Source organism: Oncorhynchus keta, chromosome 19, assembly GCF_023373465.1.
Source record: "Oncorhynchus keta strain PuntledgeMale-10-30-2019 chromosome 19, Oket_V2, whole genome shotgun sequence".
Taxonomy (NCBI): domain Eukaryota; kingdom Metazoa; phylum Chordata; class Actinopteri; order Salmoniformes; family Salmonidae; genus Oncorhynchus; species Oncorhynchus keta.
The window spans coordinates 87,204,145-87,217,913 of NC_068439.1; the positions used below are offsets into that span (position 1 = coordinate 87,204,145).

At 47.7% G+C, this 13,769-nt stretch overlaps 1 protein-coding gene and 1 long non-coding RNA gene across 11 annotated transcripts in view; both read left to right on the plus strand.

Moving 5' to 3' along the window:
• The window catches only part of LOC118381393 (intersectin-2-like), a 278,177-nt gene that overhangs the window by 246,018 nt on the left and 18,390 nt on the right, over positions 1 to 13,769 (plus strand). The window lies entirely within an intron of this gene.
• On the plus strand, positions 6,494 to 11,081 carry LOC127909587 (uncharacterized). Of its 2 annotated transcripts, none has more exons than XR_008072151.1 (2): positions 6,494 to 6,865; positions 10,719 to 11,081. It is a non-coding gene; the product is annotated as an uncharacterized LOC127909587 (long non-coding RNA). The 2 variants fall into 2 exon arrangements; XR_008072150.1 differs by lacking the exon at positions 10,719 to 11,081 and adding an exon at positions 8,053 to 8,701.

The following is a 13,769-nucleotide window of genomic DNA, read 5'->3' on the forward strand; positions in this document are numbered from 1 at the left end:
GAGGAGAGGAGAGGACTAAGAAGACTAATTCAACCAGAGGAGAGAGAGAGAGGACTAAGAAGACTCATTCAACCAGAGGAGAGGAGAGAGAGAGGGACTAAGAAGACTCATTCAACCAGAGGAGAGGAGAGAGAGGACTAAGAAGACTCATTCAACCAGAGGAGAGGAGAGGGACTAAGAAGACTCATTCAACCAGAGGAGAGGAGAGAGAGGACTAAGAAGACTCATTCAACCAGAGGAGAGAGAGAGGACTAAGAAGACTCATTCAACCAGAGGAGAGGAGAGAGAGAGAGGACTAAGAAGACTCATTCAACCAGAGGAGAGGAGAGGGAGAGGACTAAGAAGACTCATTCAACCAGAGGAGAGGAGAGAGAGAGGACTAAGAAGACTCATTCAACCAGAGGAGAGGAGAGAGAGAGGACTAAGAAGACTCATTCAACCAGAGGAGAGAGAGAGGACTAAGAATTCAACCAGAGGAGAGGAGAGAGAGGAGAGGACTAAGAAGACTCATTCAACCAGAGGAGAGGAGAGAAGAGGACTAAGAAGACTCATTCAACCAGAGGAGAGGAGAGAGGAGAAGACTCATTCAACCAGAGGAGAGAGAGGACTAAGAAGACTCATTCAACCAGAGGAGAGGAGAGAGGAGAGGACTAAGAAGACTCATTCAACCAGAGGAGAGGAGAGAAGAGGACTAAGAAGACTCATTCAACCAGAGGAGAGGAGAGAAGAGGACTAAGAAGACTCATTCAACCAGAGAAGAGGAGAGGACTAAGAAGACTCATTCAACCAGAGGAGAGGAGAGGAGAGGAGAGAGGAGAGGACTAAGAAGACTCATTCAACCAGAGGAGCGGAGAGAGGAGAGGACTAAGAAGACTCATTCAACCAGAGGAGAGGAGAGAGAGGACTAAGAAGACTCATTCAACCAGAGGAGAGGAGAGAGAGAGAGGACTAAGAAGACTCATTCAACCAGAGGAGAGGAGAGGACTAAGAAGACTCATTCAACCAGAGGAGAGGACTAAGAAGACTCATTCAACCAGAGGAGAGGAGAGGACTAAGAGAGGACTAAGAAGACTCATTCAACCAGAGGAGAGGAGAGGAGGGTAGAGGACTAAGAAGACTCATTCAACCAGAGGAGAGGAGAGGAGAGGACTAAGAAGACTCATTCAACCAGAGGAGAGGAGAGAGAGGACTAAGAAGACTCATTCAACCAGAGGAGAGGAGAGAGGAGAGGACTAAGAAGACTCATTCAACCAGAGGAGAGGAGAGTAGAGGACTAAGAAGACTCATTCAACCAGAGGAGAGGAGAGGAGAGGACTAAGAAGCCTCATTCAACCAGAGGAGAGGAGAGGACTAAGAAGACTCATTCAACCAGAGGAGAGGAGAGGAGAGGACTAAGAAGACTCATTCAACCAGAGGAGAGGAGAGAGGAGAGGACTAAGAAGACTCATTCAACCAGAGGAGAGGAGAGAGGAGAGGACTAAGAAGACTCATTCAACCAGAGGAGAGGAGAGAGGAGAGGACTAAGAAGACTCATTCAACCAGAGGAGAGAGAAGAGGACTAAGAAGACTCATTCAACCAGAGGAGAGGAGAGGACTAAGAAGACTCATTCAACCAGAGGAGAGGAGAGAGAGAGGACTAAGAAGACTCATTCAACCAGAGGAGAGGAGAGAGAGAGGACTAAGAAGACTCATTCAACCAGAGGAGAGAGAGAGAGGACTAAGAAGACTCATTCAACCAGAGGAGAGGAGAGAGAGAGAGACTCATTCAACCAAGAAGACTCATTCAACCAGAGGAGAGGAGAGAGGAGAGGACTAAGAAGACTCATTCAACCAGAGGAGAGGAGAGAGAGAGGACTAAGAAGACTCATTCAACCAGAGGAGAGAGAGAGGAGAGGACTAAGAAGACTCATTCAACCAGAGGAGAGGAGAGGACTAAGAAGACTCATTCAACCAGAGGAGAGGAGAGAGGACTAAGAAGACTCATTCAACCAGAGGAGAGGAGAGAGAGGACTAAGAAGACTCATTCAACCAGAGGAGGACTAAGAGACTCATTCAACCAGAGGAGAGGAGAGGACTAAGAAGACTCATTCAACCAGAGGAGAGGAGAGAGAGGACTAAGAAGACTCATTCAACCAGAGGAGAGAGAGAGAGAGGACTAAGAAGACTCATTCAACCAGAGGAGAGGAGAGAGGACTAAGAAGACTCATTCAACCAGAGGAGAGGAGGAGAGGACTAAGAAGACTCATTCAACCAGAGGAGAGAGAGGACTAAGAAGACTCATTCAACCAGAGGAGAGGAGAGAGAGAGGACTAAGAAGACTCATTCAACCAGAGGAGAGGAGAGAGGAGACTAAGAAGACTAAGAAGAGGAGAGGGACTAAGAAGACTCATTCAACCAGAGGAGAGGAGAGGAGAGGACTAAGAAGACTCATTCAACCAGAGGAGAGGAGAGGAGAGGACTAAGAAGACTCATTCAACCAGAGGAGAGGAGAGAGGAGAGGACTAAGAAGACTCATTCAACCAGAGGAGAGGAGAGAGGAGGACTAAGAAGACTCATTCAACCAGAGGAGAGGAGAGGACTAAGAAGACTCATTCAACCAGAGGAGAGGAGAGGAGAGGGACTAAGAAGACTCATTCAACCAGAGGAGAGGAGAGAGAGAGGACTAAGAAGACTCATTCAACCAGAGGAGAGGAGAGAGAAGAGGACTAAGAAGACTCATTCAACCAGAGGAGAGGAGAGGACTAAGAAGACTCATTCAACCAGAGGAGAGGAGAGAGAGGACTAAGAAGACTCATTCAACCAGAGGAGAGGAGAGAAGAGGACTAAGAAGACTCATTCAACCAGAGGAGAGGAGAGGAGAGGACTAAGAAGACTCATTCAACCAGAGGAGAGAGAGGACTAAGAAGACTCATTCAACCAGAGGAGAGGAGAGAGGAGAGGACTAAGAAGACTCATTCAACCAGAGGAGAGGAGAGAGGAGAGGACTAAGAAGACTCATTCAACCAGAGGAGAGGAGAGGACTAAGAAGACTCATTCAACCAGAGGAGAGGAGAGAGGAGAGGACTAAGAAGACTCATTCAACCAGAGGAGAGGAGAGGACTAAGAAGACTCATTCAACCAGAGGAGAGGAGAGAGGAGAGGACTAAGAAGACTCATTCAACCAGAGGAGAGGAGAGGACTAAGAAGACTCATTCAACCAGAGGAGAGGAGAGGAGAGGACTAAGAAGACTCATTCAACCAGAGGAGAGGAGAGGACTAAGAAGACTCATTCAACCAGAGGAGAGAGAGGAGAGGACTAAGAAGACTCATTCAACCAGAGGAGAGGAGAGAGAGAGAGAGGAGGACTAAGAAGACTCATTCAACCAGAGGAGAGGAGAGAAGAGGACTAAGAAGACTCATTCAACCAGAGGAGAGGAGAGGAGGACTAAGAAGACTCATTCAACCAGAGGAGAGGAGAGAGACTAAGAAGACTCATTCAACCAGAGGAGAGGAGAGGAGAGGACTAAGAAGACTCATTCAACCAGAGGAGAGGAGAGAGAGAGGACTAAGAAGACTCATTCAACCAGAGGAGAGGAGAGAGAGGACTAAGAAGACTCATTCAACCAGAGGAGAGGAGAGAGGAGAGGACTAAGAAGACTCATTCAACCAGAGGAGAGGAGAGAGAGAGGACTAAGAAGACTCATTCAACCAGAGGAGAGGAGAGGAGAAGACTCAACCAGAGGAGACCAGAGGAGAGGACTAAGAAGACTCATTCAACCAGAGGAGAGGAGAGAGAGGACTAAGAAGACTCATTCAACCAGAGGAGAGGAGAGAGGAGAGGACTAAGAAGACTCATTCAACCAGAGGAGAGGAGAGGAGAGGAGAGGAGAGGACTAAGAAGACTCATTCAACCAGAGGAGAGGAGAGAGGAGAGGACTAAGAAGACTCATTCAACCAGAGGAGAGGAGAGAGGAGAGGACTAAGAAGACTCATTCAACCAGAGGAGAGGAGAGGACTAAGAAGACTCATTCAACCAGAGGAGAGGAGAGGACTAAGAAGACTCATTCAACCAGAGGAGAGGAGAGAGGAGAGGACTAAGAAGACTCATTCAACCAGAGGAGAGGAGAGGACTAAGAAGACTCATTCAACCAGAGGAGAGGAGAGAGAGAGGACTAAGAAGACTCATTCAACCAGAGGAGAGGAGAGAGGAGAGGACTAAGAAGACTCATTCAACCAGAGGAGAGGAGAGGACTAAGAAGACTCATTCAACCAGAGGAGAGGAGAGGAGGACTAAGAAGACTCATTCAACCAGAGGAGAGGAGAGAGAGGACTAAGAAGACTCATTCAACCAGAGGAGAGGAGAGAGAGGACTAAGAAGACTCATTCAACCAGAGGAGAGAGAGAGAGGACTAAGAAGACTCATTCAACCAGAGGAGAGGAGAGAGGAGAGGACTAAGAAGACTCATTCAACCAGAGGAGAGGAGAGAGAGAGGACTAAGAAGACTCATTCAACCAGAGGAGAGGAGAGAGGAGGACTAAGAAGACTCATTCAACCAGAGGAGAGAGAGAGAGGACTAAGAAGACTCATTCAACCAGAGGAGAGGAGAGAGAGAGGACTAAGAAGACTCATTCAACCAGAGGAGAGAGGAGAGAGGACTAAGAAGACTCATTCAACCAGAGGAGAGGAGAGAGAAGAGAGGACTAAGAAGACTCATTCAACCAGAGGAGAGGAGAGAGAGAGACTAAGAAGACTCATTCAACCAGAGGAGGAGAGAGGAGGACTAAGAAGACTCATTCAACCAGAGGAGAGGAGAGAGGAGGACTAAGAAGACTCATTCAACCAGAGGAGAGGAGAGAAGAGGACTAAGAAGACTCATTCAACCAGAGGAGAGGAGAGAGGAGAGGACTAAGAAGACTCATTCAACCAGAGGAGAGGAGAGAGAGAGGACTAAGAAGACTCATTCAACCAGAGGAGAGGAGAGGACTAAGAAGACTCATTCAACCAGAGGAGAGGAGAGGAGAGGACTAAGAAGACTCATTCAACCAGAGGAGAGGAGAGGAGAGGACTAAGAAGACTCATTCAACCAGAGGAGAGGAGAGAGGAGAGGACTAAGAAGACTCATTCAACCAGAGGAGAGGAGAGAGAGGACTAAGAAGACTCATTCAACCAGAGGAGAGGAGAGAGAGAGGACTAAGAAGACTCATTCAACCAGAGGAGAGGAGAGAGGAGAGGACTAAGAAGACTCATTCAACCAGAGGAGAGGAGAGAGGAGAGGACTAAGAAGACTCATTCAACCAGAGGAGAGGAGAGGAGAGGACTAAGAAGACTCATTCAACCAGAGGAGAGGAGAGGAGAGGACTAAGAAGACTCATTCAACCAGAGGAGAGGAGAGAGGAGAGGACTAAGAAGACTCATTCAACCAGAGGAGAGGAGGAGAGGACTAAGAAGACTCATTCAACCAGAGGAGAGAAGAGGACTAAGAAGACTCATTCAACCAGAGGAGAGGAGAGAGGAGAGGACTAAGAAGACTCATTCAACCAGAGGAGAGGAGAGAGGAGAGGACTAAGAAGACTCATTCAACCAGAGGAGAGGAGAGAGAGAGGACTAAGAAGACTCATTCAACCAGAGGAGAGGAGAGAGAGAGAGGACTAAGAAGACTCATTCAACCAGAGGAGAGGAGAGAGAGAGGACTAAGAAGACTCATTCAACCAGAGGAGAGGAGAGAGAGGACTAAGAAGACTCATTCAACCAGAGGAGAGGAGAGAGGACTAAGAAGACTCATTCAACCAGAGGAGAGGAGAGGACTAAGAAGACTCATTCAACCAGAGGAGAGGAGAGAGAGAGGACTAAGAAGACTCATTCAACCAGAGGAGAGGAGAGAAGAGGACTAAGAAGACTCATTCAACCAGAGGAGAGGAGAGAAGAGGACTAAGAATACTCATTCAACCAGAGGAGAGGAGAGAGGAGGGACTAAGAAGACTCATTCAACCAGAGGAGAGGAGAGAGGAGAGGACTAAGAAGACTCATTCAACCAGAGGAGAGGAGAGAGGAGAGGACTAAGAAGACTCATTCAACCAGAGGAGAGGAGAGAGGAGAGGACTAAGAAGACTCATTCAACCAGAGGAGAGGAGAGGAGAGGACTAAGAAGACTCATTCAACCAGAGGAGAGGAGAGGACTAAGAAGACTCATTCAACCAGAGGAGAGAAGAGGACTAAGAAGACTCATTCAACCAGAGGAGAGGAGAGGACTAAGAAGACTCATTCAACCAGAGGAGAGGAGAGGACTAAGAAGACTCATTCAACCAGAGGAGAGGAGAGGAGAGGACTAAGAAGACTCATTCAACCAGAGGAGAGGAGAGAAGAGGACTAAGAAGACTCATTCAACCAGAGGAGAGGAGAGAAGAGGACTAAGAAGACTCATTCAACCAGAGGAGAGGAGAGGACTAAGAAGACTCATTCAACCAGAGGAGAGGAGAGAGAGGACTAAGAAGACTCATTCAACCAGAGGAGAGGAGGAGAGGACTAAGAAGACTCATTCAACCAGAGGAGAGGAGAGAGGAGGACTAAGAATACTCATTCAACCAGAGGAGAGGAGAGGAGAGTAGAGGACTAAGAATACTCGTTCAACCAGAGGAGAGGAGAGGAGAGGACTAAGAAGACTCATTCAACCAGAGGAGAGGAGAGAGAAGAGGACTAAGAATACTCATTCAACCAGAGGAGAGGAGAGAGGAGAGGACTAAGAAGACTCATTCAACCAGAGAAGAGGAGAGGACTAAGAAGACTCATTCAACCAGAGGAGAGGAGAGAGGAGAGGACTAAGAAGACTCATTCAACCAGAGGAGAGGAGAGAAGAGGACTAAGAAGACTCATTCAACCAGAGGAGAGGTGAGAGGAGAGGACTAAGAAGACTCATTCAACCAGAGGAGAGGAGAGGACTAAGAAGACTCATTCAACGAGAGGAGAGAGAGGACTAAGAAGACTCATTCAACCAGAGGAGAGGAGAGAGAAGAGGACTAAGAATACTCATTCAACCAGAGGAGAGGAGAGAGGAGAGGACTAAGAAGACTCATTCAACCAGAGGAGAGAGAGAAGATTCAACCAGAGAGGACTAAGAAGACTCATTCAACCAGAGGAGAGGAGAGAGAGAGACTAAGAAGACTCATTCAACCAGAGGAGAGAGAGGAGAGGACTAAGAAGACTCATTCAACCAGAGGAGAGGAGAGGAGAGGACTAAGAAGACTCATTCAACCAGAGGAGAGGAGAGAGAGGACTAAGAAGACTCATTCAACCAGAGGAGAGGAGAGAGGAGAGGACTAAGAAGACTCATTCAACCAGAGGAGAGAGAGAGAGGACTAAGAAGACTCATTCAACCAGAGGAGAGAGAGAGGACTAAGAAGACTCATTCAACCAGAGGAGAGAGAGAGGAGAGGACTAAGAAGACTCATTCAACCAGAGGAGAGAGAGAGAGGACTAAGAAGACTCATTCAACCAGAGGAGAGGACTAAGAAGAAGACTCATTCAACCAGAGGAGAGGAGAGAGGAGGACTAAGAAGACTCATTCAACCAGAGGAGAGGAGAGAGAGTAGAGGACTAAGAAGACTCATTCAACCAGAGGAGAGGAGAGGAGAGGACTAAGAAGACTCATTCAACCAGAGGAGAGGAGAGTGAGAGGACTAAGAAGACTCATTCAACCAGAGGAGAGGAGAGAGGAGAGGACTAAGAAGACTCATTCAACCAGAGGAGAGGAGAGGAGAGGACTAAGAAGACTCATTCAACCAGAGGAGAGGAGAGAGGAGAGGACTAAGAAGACTCATTCAACCAGAGGAGAGAGAGAGAGGACTAAGAAGACTCATTCAACCAGAGGAGAGGAGAGGAGAGGACTAAGAAGACTCATTCAACCAGAGGAGAGAGGAGAGGACTAAGAAGACTCATTCAACCAGAGGAGAGGAGAGAGGAGAGGACTAAGAAGACTCATTCAACCAGAGGAGAGGAGAGGAGAGGACTAAGAAGACTCATTCAACCAGAGGAGAGGAGAGAAGAGGACTAAGAAGACTCATTCAACCAGAGGAGAGGAGAGAGGAGAGGACTAAGAAGACTCATTCAACCAGAGGAGAGAAGAGGACTAAGAAGACTCATTCAACCAGAGGAGAGGAGAGAAGAGGACTAAGAAGACTCATTCAACCAGAGGAGAGGAGAGAAGAGGACTAAGAAGACTCATTCAACCAGAGGAGAGGACTAAGAAGACTAATTCAACCAGAGGAGAGGAGAGGAGAGGACTAAGAAGCCTCATTCAACCAGAGGAGAGAAGAGAGGACTAAGAAGACTCATTCAACCAGAGGAGAGGAGAGAGGAGAGGACTAAGAAGACTCATTCAACCAGAGGAGAGGAGAGAAGAGGACTAAGAAGACTCATTCAACCAGAGGAGAGGAGAGGACTAAGAAGACTCATTCAACCAGAGGAGAGGAGAGAGGAGAGGACTAAGAAGACTCATTCAACCAGAGGAGAGAGGAGAGGACTAAGAAGACTCATTCAACCAGAGGAGAGGAGAGGAGAGGACTAAGAAGACTCATTCAACCAGAGGAGAGGAGAGAGAGGACTAAGAAGACTCATTCAACCAGAGGAGAGGAGAGGAGAGGACTAAGAAGACTCATTCAACCAGAGGAGAGGAGAGGACTAAGAAGACTCATTCAACCAGAGGAGAGGAGAGAAGAGGACTAAGAAGACTCATTCAACCAGAGGAGAGGAGAGAGGAGAGGACTAAGAAGACTCATTCAACCAGAGGAGAGGAGAGGACTAAGAAGACTCATTCAACCAGAGGAGAGGACTAAGAAGACTCATTCAACCAGAGGAGAGGAGAGAGAGGACTAAGAAGACTCATTCAACCAGAGGAGAGGAGAGAAGAGGACTAAGAAGACTCATTCAACCAGAGGAGAGGAGAGAAGAGGACTAAGAAGACTCATTCAACCAGAGGAGAGGAGAGGGGAGAGGACTAAGAAGACTCATTCAACCAGAGGAGAGGAGAGGACTAAGAAGACTCATTCAACCAGAGGAGAGAGGACTAAGAAGACTCATTCAACCAGAGGAGAGGAGAGAAGAGGACTAAGAAGACTCATTCAACCAGAGGAGAGGAGAGTAGAGGACTAAGAATACTCATTCAACCAGAGGAGAGGAGAGAGGAGAGGACTAAGAAGACTCATTCAACCAGAGGAGAGGAGAGGACTAAGAATACTCATTCATCCAGAGGAGAGGAGAGAGAGACTAAGAAGACTCATTCAACCAGAGGAGAGGAGAGGACTAAGAAGACTCATTCAACCAGAGGAGAGGAGAGGACTAAGAAGACTCATTCAACCAGAGGAGAGGAGAGGAGAGGACTAAGAAGACTCATTCAACCAGAGGAGAGGAGAGAGGAGAGGACTAAGAAGACTCATTCAACCAGAGGAGAGGAGAGGACTAAGAAGACTCATTCAACCAGAGGAGAGGAGAGAAGAGGACTAAGAAGACTCATTCAACCAGAGGAGAGGAGAGAGAGGACTAAGAAGACTCATTCAACCAGAGGAGAGAGAGAGGACTAAGAAGACTCATTCAACCAGAGGAGAGGAGAGAGAGGACTAAGAAGACTCATTCAACCAGAGGAGAGGAGAGAGAGGACTAAGAAGACTCATTCAACCAGAGGAGAGGAGAGAGGACTAAGAAGACTCATTCAACCAGAGGAGAGGAGAGAGAGGACTAAGAAGACTCATTCAACCAGAGGAGAGGAGAGAGAGGACTAAGAAGACTCATTCAACCAGAGGAGAGGAGAGAGAGAGGACTAAGAAGACTCATTCAACCAGAGGAGAGGAGAGAGGAGAGGACTAAGAAGACTCATTCAACCAGAGGAGAGGAGAGAGGAGAGGACTAAGAAGACTCATTCAACCAGAGGAGAGAGAAGAGGACTAAGAAGACTCATTCAACCAGAGGAGAGGAGAGAGGACTAAGAAGACTCATTCAACCAGAGGAGAGGAGAGGACTAAGAAGACTCATTCAACCAGAGGAGAGGAGAGAGGAGAGGAGAAGAAGACTCATTCAACCAGAGGAGAGGACTAAGAGAGAGGAGAGGACTAAGAAGACTCATTCAACCAGAGGAGAGGAGAGAGGAGAGGACTAAGAAGACTCATTCAACCAGAGGAGAGGAGAGAGGAGAGGACTAAGAAGACTCATTCAACCAGAGGAGAGGAGAGAGGAGAGGACTAAGAAGACTCATTCAACCAGAGGAGAGGAGAGAGGAGAGGACTAAGAAGACTCATTCAACCAGAGGAGAGAGAAGAGGACTAAGAAGACTCATTCAACCAGAGGAGAGGAGAGAGGAGAGGACTAAGAAGACTCATTCAACCAGAGGAGAGGAGAGGACTAAGAAGACTCATTCAACCAGAGGAGAGGAGAGAGAGGACTAAGAAGACTCATTCAACCAGAGGAGGAGAGAAGAGGACTAAGAAGACTCATTCAACCAGAGGAGAGGAGAGGGAGGACTAAGAAGACTCATTCAACCAGAGGAGAGGAGGAGAGAGGGACTAAGAAGACTCATTCAACCAGAGGAGAGAGGAGAGGACTAAGAAGACTCATTCAACCAGAGGAGAGAGAGAGGAGAGGACTAAGAAGACTCATTCAACCAGAGGAGAGAAGAGAAGAGGACTAAGAAGACTCATTCAACCAGAGGAGAGGAGAGAAGAGGACTAAGAAGACTCATTCAACCAGAGGAGAGGTGAGAGGAGAGGACTAAGAAGCCTCATTCAACCAGAGGAGAGAAGAGGACTAAGAAGACTCATTCAACCAGAGGAGAGGAGAGAAGAGGACTAAGAAGACTCATTCAACCAGAGGAGAGAAGAGGACTAAGAAGACTCATTCAACCAGAGGAGAGGACTAAGAAGACTCATTCAACCAGAGGAGAGGAGAGGACTAAGAAGCCTCATTCAACCAGAGGAGAGGAGAGAGGAGAGGACTAAGAAGACTCATTCAACCAGAGGAGAGGAGAGAGAGAGGACTAAGAAGACTCATTCAACCAGAGGAGAGGAGAGGACTAAGAAGACTCATTCAACCAGAGGAGAGGAGAGAAGAGGACTAAGAAGACTCATTCAACCAGAGGAGAGGAGAGAGGAGAGGACTAAGAAGACTCATTCAACCAGAGGAGAGGAGAGAGGAGAGGACTAAGAAGACTCATTCAACCAGAGGAGAGGAGAGAGGAGAGGACTAAGAAGACTCATTCAACCAGAGGAGAGAGAAGAGGACTAAGAAGACTCATTCAACCAGAGGAGAGGAGAGAGAGGACTAAGAAGACTCATTCAACCAGAGGAGAGGAGAGAGGAGAGGACTAAGAAGACTCATTCAACCAGAGGAGAGGAGAGAAGAGGACTAAGAAGACTCATTCAACCAGAGGAGAGGAGAGAGGAGAGGACTAAGAAGACTCATTCAACCAGAGGAGAGGAGAGAGGAGAGGACTAAGAAGACTCATTCAACCAGAGGAGAGGAGAGAGGACTAAGAAGACTCATTCAACCAGAGGAGAGAGAGAGGACTAAGAAGACTCATTCAACCAGAGGAGAGGAGAGAGAGGAGAGGACTAAGAAGACTCATTCAACCAGAGGAGAGGAGAGAGAAGAGGACTAAGAAGACTCATTCAACCAGAGGAGAGGAGAGAGGAGAGGACTAAGAAGACTCATTCAACCAGAGGAGAGGAGAGAGAGAGGGACTAAGAAGACTCATTCAACCAGAGGAGAGGAGAGAGGAGAGGACTAGGAGAGGAGAGAGAGAAGACTCATTCAACCAGAGGAGAGGAGAGAGAGGACTAAGAAGACTCATTCAACCAGAGGAGAGGAGAGAGGAGAGGACTAAGAAGACTCATTCAACCAGAGGAGAGGAGAGAGAGAGGACTAAGAAGACTCATTCAACCAGAGGAGAGGAGAGAGAGAGGACTAAGAAGACTCATTCAACCAGAGGAGAGGAGAGAAGAGGACTAAGAAGACTCATTCAACCAGAGAGGAGAGGAGAGAGAGAGGACTAAGAAGACTCATTCAACCAGAGGAGAGGAGAGAGAGAGACTAAGAAGACTCATTCAACCAGAGGAGAGGAGAGAGGAGAGGACTAAGAAGACTCATTCAACCAGAGGAGAGGAGAGGACTAAGAAGACTCATTCAACCAGAGGAGAGGAGAGAAGAGGACTAAGAAGACTCATTCAACCAGAGGAGAGGACTAAGAAGGCTCATTCAACCAGAGGAGAGAGGAGAGGACTAAGAAGACTCATTCAACCAGAGGAGAGGAGAGAGGAGGACTAAGAAGACTCATTCAACCAGAGGAGAGGAGAGAAGAGGACTAAGAATACTCATTCAACCAGAGGAGAGGAGAGAGGAGGACTAAGAATACTCATTCAACCAGAGGAGAGGAGAGAGAGGAGAGGAGAGGGAGGACTAAGAAGACTCATTCAACCAGAGGAGAGGAGAGGAGAGACTCATTCAACCAGAGACTAAGAAGACTCATTCAACCAGAGGAGAGGAGAGAGAGAGGAGGACTAAGAAGACTCATTCAACCAGAGGAGAGGAGACTAAGAAGACTCATTCAACCAGAGGACTAAGAAGACTCATTCAACCAGAGGAGAGGAGAGAGAGGACTAAGAAGACTCATTCAACCAGAGGAGAGGAGAGGAGAGGACTAAGAAGACTCATTCAACCAGAGGAGAGGAGAGAAGAGGACTAAGAAGACTCATTCAACCAGAGGAGAGAGGAGAGGACTAAGAAGACTCATTCAACCAGAGGAGAGGAGAGAGAGGAGAGGACTAAGAAGACTCATTCAACCAGAGGAGAGGAGAGAAGAGGACTAAGAAGACTCATTCAACCAGAGGAGAGGAGAGGAGAGGACTAAGAAGACTCATTCAACCAGAGGAGAGGAGAGAAGAGGACTAAGAAGACTCATTCAACCAGAGGAGAGGAGAGAAGAGGACTAAGAAGACTCATTCAACCAGAGGAGAGAGGAGAGGACTAAGAAGACTCATTCAACCAGAGGAGAGGAGAGGACTAAGAAGACTCATTCAACCAGAGGAGAGGAGAGAGAGAGGAGAGAGAGGAGAGGACTAAGAAGACTCATTCAACCAGAGGAGAGGAGAGAGAGGAGAAGACTCATTCAACCAGAGGAGAGAGAGAGGACTAAGAAGACTCATTCAACCAGAGGAGAGGAGAGAGGAGAGGACTAAGAAGACTCATTCAACCAGAGGAGAGGAGAGAGAGAGAGGACTAAGAAGACTCATTCAACCAGAGGAGGAGAGGAGAGGACTAAGAAGACTCATTCAACCAGAGGAGAGAAGAGGACTAAGAAGACTCATTCAACCAGAGGAGAGAGAGAGAGGACTAAGAAGACTCATTCAACCAGAGGAGAGGAGAGAAGAGGACTAAGAAGACTCATTCAACCAGAGGAGAGGAGAGAGAGGACTAAGAAGACTCATTCAACCAGAGGAGAGGAGAGAGGAGAGGACTAAGAAGAAGAGGAGAGAGAGAGGAACCAGAGGAGAGGAGGAGAGGAGAGGACTAAGAAGACTCATTCAACCAGAGGAGAGAGAGGAGAGGACTAAGAAGACTCATTCAACCAGAGGAGAGAAGAGGACTAAGAAGACTCATTCAACCAGAGGAGAGAAGAGGACTAAGAAGACTCATTCAACCAGAGGAGAGGAGAGAGGAGAGGACTAAGAAGACTCATTCAACCAGAGGAGAGGAGAGAGGAGAGGACTAAGAAGACTCATTCAACCAGAGGAGAGAGAGGAGAGGACTAAGA